The sequence below is a fragment of the Rutidosis leptorrhynchoides genome, chromosome 9, assembly GCF_046630445.1.
Source record: "Rutidosis leptorrhynchoides isolate AG116_Rl617_1_P2 chromosome 9, CSIRO_AGI_Rlap_v1, whole genome shotgun sequence".
Lineage (NCBI taxonomy): Eukaryota > Viridiplantae > Streptophyta > Magnoliopsida > Asterales > Asteraceae > Rutidosis > Rutidosis leptorrhynchoides.
The window spans coordinates 134,120,139-134,129,122 of record NC_092341.1 but is presented as its reverse complement, the minus strand read 5'-3'; positions in this window follow the sequence as shown (position 1 = coordinate 134,129,122).

Below are 8,984 nucleotides of genomic sequence, written 5' to 3'. Positions count from 1 at the left end.
GCGAGTAGGATAGGGCTCAGGAAATTATGGGTTATAGTTATGGAGGTGATGGGTATGGTTCATGGGTATGCTCGTGAGGTCAATCTAGTAATTATCGTCTCCGTTGCGTCTACGTATCTTTCCTGCAATATTGAATCTCAATATTGATACGTGAGTACTCATAATTTAATTTTTACATACTAATAGTGTATCCCTGACTAGTGCTCGAGAATATAGGATTGTGCATGTTTGTATATTTGATATTGCCCTTAGATAAGTTATGTTGAATCTTAAAGGTTGTTATACTAGGGATGAAATAAGGTATAAAATATGCATGTCCTTGGAAAGCTAGCGAAAAATTAAGAACTTTTCATTTAGATATCAAATGGATTCGATGAACGGTTAGAAAGTTATGAAATAAACGAATTGTATAATTAATTTCGTAATTAAAATTGCTGATGATAATTAGTAAACTAATTTTCTGGGTAATAAAAAGTGGTTATTTGGATTCTACTCGTCGAGTAGATGAATTTTCATATAAAGCACGTCTCGTTTCGTTGAACGGTTGTCAAGTTATGGATAAAAGAAGTTTTGTAAATTTTGATGAAACGTCGATACGGAAACTGAAATTCTCGCTGATCTGCGTTGTTTCAGATTAAAACAAAAATACCACTGAATTCTTTGTTGTAAGGTCTAACAAACGACTCTGGCCGTTTGTCAATTCGAGTCTCGACGATTTTTCTAAAAATCGTCAAAGTTGACTGTTTGGCCACATTTTAAAAATTCTAAAAAGAGTTGAAACTTTTTTTTATTAAAAATGTCAGTTTTGTATCAGTTGTCATGGTCGGCCTGATGTGTGTTTACTTTTGCCAAAAATCATGTTATATCTTTGAGGTAACGAGAATTTGAAGGCTGTGACCGTTTATCAATCGGAGTTCCGATAATTTTTCTAAAAATCGCTGAAGTGGCCGTTTAGTCATGTTTGACCGAAAAATCATTTTGTTGTATAAGTTATTGTATTTTTGCATGCGACCTCGTTTTTACTTTAACCTTTGACTTTTTACTTTAACCTTTGACTTTTGACCTTGAACTTTGACTTTTCCCTTTAACTTTTCAATTAATTTTTTTTGTGTTGACTTTCTCTAAATACTAAAATACTATTTTATGATTATGAAACCATTTGTGTTACGTTGTTTCACACGTCACCTTTTACTAGAATTTTAACTGAGCATGGGTAATATAACATGTTACTATACTATTGAGTCAGACTCGAGCATTAGGATTGTGGTACACTATGACTTGGCCTAAATTGTTAGACAAATTTTAACCGACATATAAATATATATAATTAATATAGGTTCGTGAATCTGAGGCCAACCCTACACTTGTTCAATGATGTTATATGTATTTTTACTACAAAATACAGTATGGTGAGTTTCATTTGCCTTTTTACCCTTTATATTTTTGGGCTGAGAATACATGCGCAATTTTTATAAATGTTTTTCGAAATAGACACAAGTAATCGAAACTACATTATATGGTTGAATTATCGAAATCGAATATGCCCCTTTTTATTAGGTCTGGTAATCTAAGAATTAGGGAACAGACACCCTAATTGACGCGAATCCTAAAGATAGATCTATTGGGCCTAACAAACCCCATCCAAAGTACCGGATGCTTTAGTACTTCGAAATTATATCATGTCCGAAGTAGGATCCCGGAATGATAGGGGATATTCTTATATGTATCTAGTTAATGTCGGTTACCAGGTGTTCACCATATGAATGATTATTTTTTGTCTCTATGCATGGGACGTATATTTATGAGAACTGGAAATGAAATTCTTGTGGTCTATTAAAATGATGGAAATAAATGATTATGATAAACTAATGAACTCACCAACCTTTTGGTTGACACTTTAAAGCATGTTTATTCTCAGGTGTTAAAGAAATCTTCCGCTGTGCATTTGCTCATTTTAAAGATATTACTTGGAGTCTTTCATAGCATATTTCGAAGAACGTTGCATTCGAGTCATTGAGTTCATCAAAGATTATTATTAAATCAATTTATAGTTGGATAGTGGATATTATGAAATGGTATGCATGCCTGTCAATTTTTGATGTAAAGAAAGATTGTCTTTTAAAAACGAATGCAATGTTTGTAAAATATATCATATATAGGTCAAATACCTCGCAATGTAATCAACTATTGTGAATCGTTTATAATGTATATGAACGGGTCCTTTCAGTTGGTATCAGAGCGGTGGTCTTAGCGAACCAGGTCTGCATTAGTGTGTCTAACTGATAAGTCGTTAGGATGCATTAGTGAGTCTGGACTTCGGCCGTTTCTGCATGTCAAAAGTTTTGCTTATCGTTTATAGTCGGAAATCATCTTCTTATCATCCATAGGAAATTACCTGCTTATCATTATTAGTCTAGACACGTCTTGCTACATTAATTGCATGAGTAGTGTATAGACAAACTTCATATCTTAGCGTATCTGCTAAATCATATCTTATCGTATCTGTTACTTTAAACTTTACCTGACATACCCCGCAAATTCCTCCGTAATCAATGAAATCTTTTGATCTCTATATATAGATATCCTATGTAAATAGAATATCACCCGATAGCCGAAAAATCATTTTTATATCCAAAATCCTTTATCCAATCGTACGAAATGGAATTTGTCATCAGTTCAAGTCACTCGGATTCCGAAATGGAATCTCACTCAAGCTCCGAAAGCAGTGTGACCGGAATGGATCAACCAATCAGTCATCACCTATTCTGGATGAATTGGGGATGGGTTCGTAGCCTCCTCAATCATTGGAAACAAGAAGAAGGCGATCCTTTCCATCCACCACATTGCCCTCTTGGCGAAGAACCTGAAGCACTTACCGGCGAACCTGTTCGAGACACCATTTTCTCTCTCATTTCCAGGGTATCTCGTCACGATTATATACTACATCAAATTCTAGATTTTATTTATCCGCTCGTTTCGACCGACAATCATCCTGGAATAATAGAAGAAGTCAACGAACTTCGCGCTCGGGTAGTGGCTTTGGAGAATATGGTGCAGAGATTACAAACACCAGTAGCAGCACCAGCAGCATAACCAGTACCACCATCATCAACGCCAACAGTACCATTACCACCTCCAACCACAACCGCGTTGTAAACCTCAACTTCACAATCTGTCCCACGAGCATCAACGTCATACGCACCATAGATACCAAGGAGTACCAACAACAATAACTGACGAAGTATTAATTCATAACTTCATTGGAGAAACATTCCTCGGCGATTATATAATCTCTAAAGTCTTAGAGATTATCTAATCTAGCCCTAACCATAAATCAGTTAAGCGAACCAAAATGATAGAAAGAAGAGTAGAAACCCTGACAAAAATGGTGTGTGATTAACAAGTTAAACTTGTTTTACCAACAGCATCAACAGTACCATCAACGTCACCAGCATCGTCAGTACAGTCAACATCAGAATCAACAACACCTATAACATCACAAACTCCGTCAGTTCAAGAATTACTGTGAACATCATTACGAATCAATAACGTGTATATTGTATCAACAAGTTATGAAGAATTAACTCATTCCCTCTGAAGAAATTATATATATATATATATTATATATATATATATATATTTTTTTTTTTGAAATAAAAAACAAATCTTTCCGTGCTAAGCTATTGTGTGTGAATCTTAACTACTCAGTTAATTCATATTACAAATATGCAATAATGTACGTCCCTCACCCGCGACTTAACCATCGTTAACTACAATCTCTGTCTCAATTCAACAAATTCCAATTCCTAATAAATCAAGTATATATTTGATTTACACTTCATCATTGATGTAACCGAAACTTTTCAGATAACATCATTCGTACTTTGCGAAGTTCACAAGAATTTAACGCAAACCAACATCACTTCTCAACAAATAACGAAGTATTGATTCATAATTTCAATATTATTGAAGAAATACTTATGTAACCTCTAAACCTTCAAGGAATTATTCAATTCTAGTTCCAACCGTAAATTTAATGAGTTTAATTTAGTATTAACTCATTAAAATCTATGTTACATCTGAGGAGAATATATACATATATATTTTCATAAAGACTGTAATAAAATTCTTATGTACAAAATATTAATTGTGAAATTTTTTTAACGGGTAGGTAATACCCGAGAGATATATATAAATTCACAATTAATATGTTACATTCTTCGAATCAGATTAAGCAAATTATCAATTATACTTCCTACTTTCATAATAATATACATTCTTTCATAGAAATCAAAACAACCATACTCATTCAAACCCAATTACGTATTCTGATTTTAAAATCTCAGAATTCAATTCGAGATATAACCGTTACCATTACTTTTAGATTCCTACATCTTTTAAAGCTATACTTTGACTTCAAAAGTGTGTTAGAACATCAAATGTATACAAACGATTACAATCTATGTTCAAACCCTTCAAAAATCTCTGAAGACACTTCAAATAATGAGCAATCGAGATGATGATCCAACCACATATTACCCACAGTTATGTACTTAAAAAGCTCTCGAAACCAAAGTCATAATTCAACACATATCTGTGTCAGATCTTTTGGTATTTATTAGCAAAAATAACCTTGCAATTCCTTTGCAAAGTAGCAAATTATATCACAGCTCCAGCAAGACAACTTCGATTTTTTCATTCGGAGTAGCCTTATCATAATTTTGATATATGTGATTACCCTTTTGTTACCGGAGAACCTTTCATATTCCACCACATTAGCAATAAACTTACCAACAACTTCACTGATCTTGGGCATTCCGAAGAATCTTTATATTTATCGAAACCTCATCATTTACTCATCTCATACGAATCATTGGGAGTTAGCAATTAGTATTTTGAAATCTCACAGCATGTTGACGCCAACAGTTATACATAACGTCTATTTCCAAGGCTTACATACTTCGAATGTGAAGTTTCTGAAAAACACTCTGAACCGCGAACTAGTTCTCGAAATGCTGATGAAGCAACAAAAACTGTAAACGACCTTAGCAGTAAAAAGTTTGATGATAAAGATTAGTGTATTAACAAAGCTCAGAAATAGAGAAGTTTTGGAACTGGAAAACGGATTGAGCAAAGTATGAAGGAGGCTGTGGACAAATCACAAAGACTAAACCTGCCTTCAAAGAATCCAAATGATTCAGTATCTGCTGAAGTCATTAACGAATACCTTGCTCCTGACACTAAACCCTTACAGACAATATTCTTCATCATCCTCTGATATTAGAAATTCTAAGATATCATCGTATCTTTCATTATAAATATCCTCCATATTTCTGAAGATATTTCCATAACTATTCTTATCTGGAATCATTTATCTCTTTGCTCTATCTGTATTACATCAAAAAGAAAACTGTTTAGTTCCTATACTCTGTAAACCTTTGAGTTTAAAATATGAATGTTTTTGAAGTAGTGTTGGAAACTGAAGCATGAGTTAGTATAATATAATGACACTTGATCAACGTGATTATATTACAGTAATTCATGCTGAGTTTCTAAATGGAACGTGATGATTCACAGATCATAACATCATCATGTGCCATGTTATACGACTCTTGTATTCTATTTAACCTCTAAAATATCAAGAAAATATTTCTTGATGATTCGGCCTTTTCCAAGGTATTCTAGTAATTTGACAAGTCAAGATCGTGCCATCACAATTTCCTTCCTAGAACATTAACAATGTTCATTCCGAAAATCATATTTGCGAATTCCGGACCATTACGAGAGCTATTTAATCGCAAGAAGAAGAAACGAAAGGGCAAAGCTCCGAAATAGAAATTCGGGGTATAAACCGCAGCAAATAGAAGAGAGCATTAACTATGGATGACGATGACTATAGAAGACAGAAGCAGGGACATCGAAATATAAGGGAAGGTGTAAAAATCTAACAACAACCCGGAAATTACAACCCGTATATATCGATGCATATAGCAATGTAAAGACATGGGAGAACTAGAAACACTATAAACCCAAGAGTATAGTAGAAGTAAATAGATTCTTCTGGTGGCAGATTAAAAAGAAGAATGACAGATATGCAAGTTAAGAGGATATCAAGGATCAGGATGGGATGGAGCATATTAACGAATACTTTAAAGTAGGAATTGAGAAAGAAAGAATAGAAGGTGTGAGTTGTAAGGAAATGGAGAGGGTGGATTTATAGGAAAATTTTCGACAGAGCAATCGAAGCAGATTATCGCGTTTAATCAAAGAAGATCTGAATCTCCTTAATTACCGAAGAATCAAATCTTAATATGAAGATTTCTTCTAAATTCCTTAAATTTCAGAAATCAATCTTGACTACGACACCGGTTAAGTCAAACTTACTTTTATTCATTTTCACTCTTAAGTGATAGCTTCATTCGTGCTCTTCACAAAAACAAATCATTTTATCCATATTAATCAATGATGATAAAACCCTAATTATCAGTTCATATACGTCATGAAAACACTCTTACTGTTAGCCATGACAATCTCTATCAAATTTCGGGACGAAATTTCTTTTAACGGGTAGGTAATGTGATGACCCGGAAATTTCCGAACAAATTTAAACTTTAATCTTTATATATATCCGACACGATAAGCAAAATCTGTAATGTTGAGTCCCAAAAGTTTTGAAACTATATTCATTTAATCAAATACCCTTTGACCATGCCTAACGATTCACGAACAATTATGTGTAAATAAATATATATGCATATACATGTGTGCTTATTAAATTGAGATATATTAATAAAACATTGAACGGATTAGTTAATATGAATATAAGCTATGAGATCTATTTTTTTTGAACTTGGAAATGCTATCAAGGTATTGAATGAATAATATGTTACATAAACATATTTGTTCGGTGTAAGTTTATCGATGAGATTAAAAGATAATATCAAATGATTGAATTATCGGATACATTGAACTATGATTATGAGTCTCTGTTATGAGGTCCACTTTGAATTAGGAAACCCTTACTTTTTAACGGTATTCGGAATAAATGGTAAAGTGATTTACAAGTAAGAACAAAGTATCACTTATTGGGAGTTAGACAAAAGTTAGTGGAGAATCGAATTTCATAATACTCGATTTATCATATAGAAGGAATAATTGGGATAAGATTCGTTGACTAGATAAACCCATTTGATATGTTATATTAAGATATATTATTTAGAAAGTTAAAGAAATTAAACTAAACATTTACGCATAAAAGAATGAAATCAAATTAAGTTTTAAAGCATAAACGTTATAGGATTTTTCGATTTTGTAAAGGATCTTAAATTATATAATTAGTCTTGAAAGGATAACTAGTATGTTATTAGATAAATATTTTAAAAATATGTATAAGATTATAACTTTTAATTTAAATTAGTCATAAAACGTTTTGATATTAAACTAATATTAATAAATATACTTTGATAAATAACAAGATTATGAATTATAAAAGTAAATGACCAAAACACTCAAAAGATTAAGTTACACTTTGAGTGGATTATTTTTTTTAATTAATTTAAGTCTAGTTATTAATAAAGGTACGTGTCACAAAATGTTTAATTTAAAATAAAATATTTTGACAAACAAAGAGACTTTAATTTATAGAAGGAAATGACCACAATGCTCAACTTTACAAGTTATATTTTTATAAAGATAATTTATTGTTATGTAAGTCAAATTTTTGTAAAAGGTACACGTCACGTAACATAAAAGGCTAGTTTTCTAAACGTACGAAAGTGCGCACGAAAAACTGAAAGTGGTACATGAGTCGTGAGATCACGACCGTGTCATTTTTGTAAAAATTATATTTTTACTACGCACGTAAATATAATATAATATTTAATTAATTCTAAAGATTAAATATATTATATATTAATTAATATTATTTATAACCTAATGAGAATGAGTGTCGGTAAGGACTATCTACAAAATGGAAATGAAAAGGAAGGTCATACGTGGGGTAGGTTGGATTCAATCTCTTTAAAATGATTGAATTCATTTTCGTTTGATTTAGTTCTCATCTACCTATCTCTCGTACTACACTCTCTATATATAAATTTTAATTATTATTATTATTATTAATATTACTAATATTAATTATTGTTATTATTATTATTATTAGTATTAGAAATATTATTATTAGTATTTATACATAAAATACTACGACGAGGTCATGAGCGAATTATTTCAAAAATGAGTTTTTGCGAGTAGGATAGTGCTCAGGAAATTATGGGTTATAGTTATGGAGGTGATGGGTATGGTTCATGGGTATGCTCGTGAGGTCAATCTAGTAATTATCGTCTCCGTTGCGTCTACGTATCTTTCCTGCAATATTGAATCTCAATATTGATACGTGAGTACTCATAATTTAATTTTTACATACTAATAGTGTATCCCTGACTAGTGCTCGAGAATATAGGATTGTGCATGTTTGTATATTTGATATTGCCCTTAGATAAGTTATGTTGAATCTTAAAGGTTGTTATACTAGGGATGAAATAAGATATAAAATATGCATGTCCTTGGAAAGCTAGCGAAAAATTAAGAACTTTTCATTTAGATATCAAATGGATTCGATGAACGGTTAGAAAGTTATGAAATAAACGAATTGTATAATTAATTTCGTAATTAAAATTGCTGATGATAATTAGTAAACTAATTTTCTGGGTAATAAAAAGTGGTTATTTGGATTCTACTCGTCGAGTAGATGAATTTTCATATAAAGCACGTCTCGTTTCGTTGAACGGTTGTCAAGTTATGGATAAAAGAAGTTTTGTAAATTTTGATGAAACGTCGATACGGAAACTGAAATTCTCGCTGATCTGCGTTGTTTCAGATTAAAACAAAAATACCACTGAATTCTTTGTTGTAAGGTCTAACAAACGACTCTGGCCGTTTGTCAATTCGAGTCTCGACGATTTTTCTAAAAATCGTCAAAGTTGACT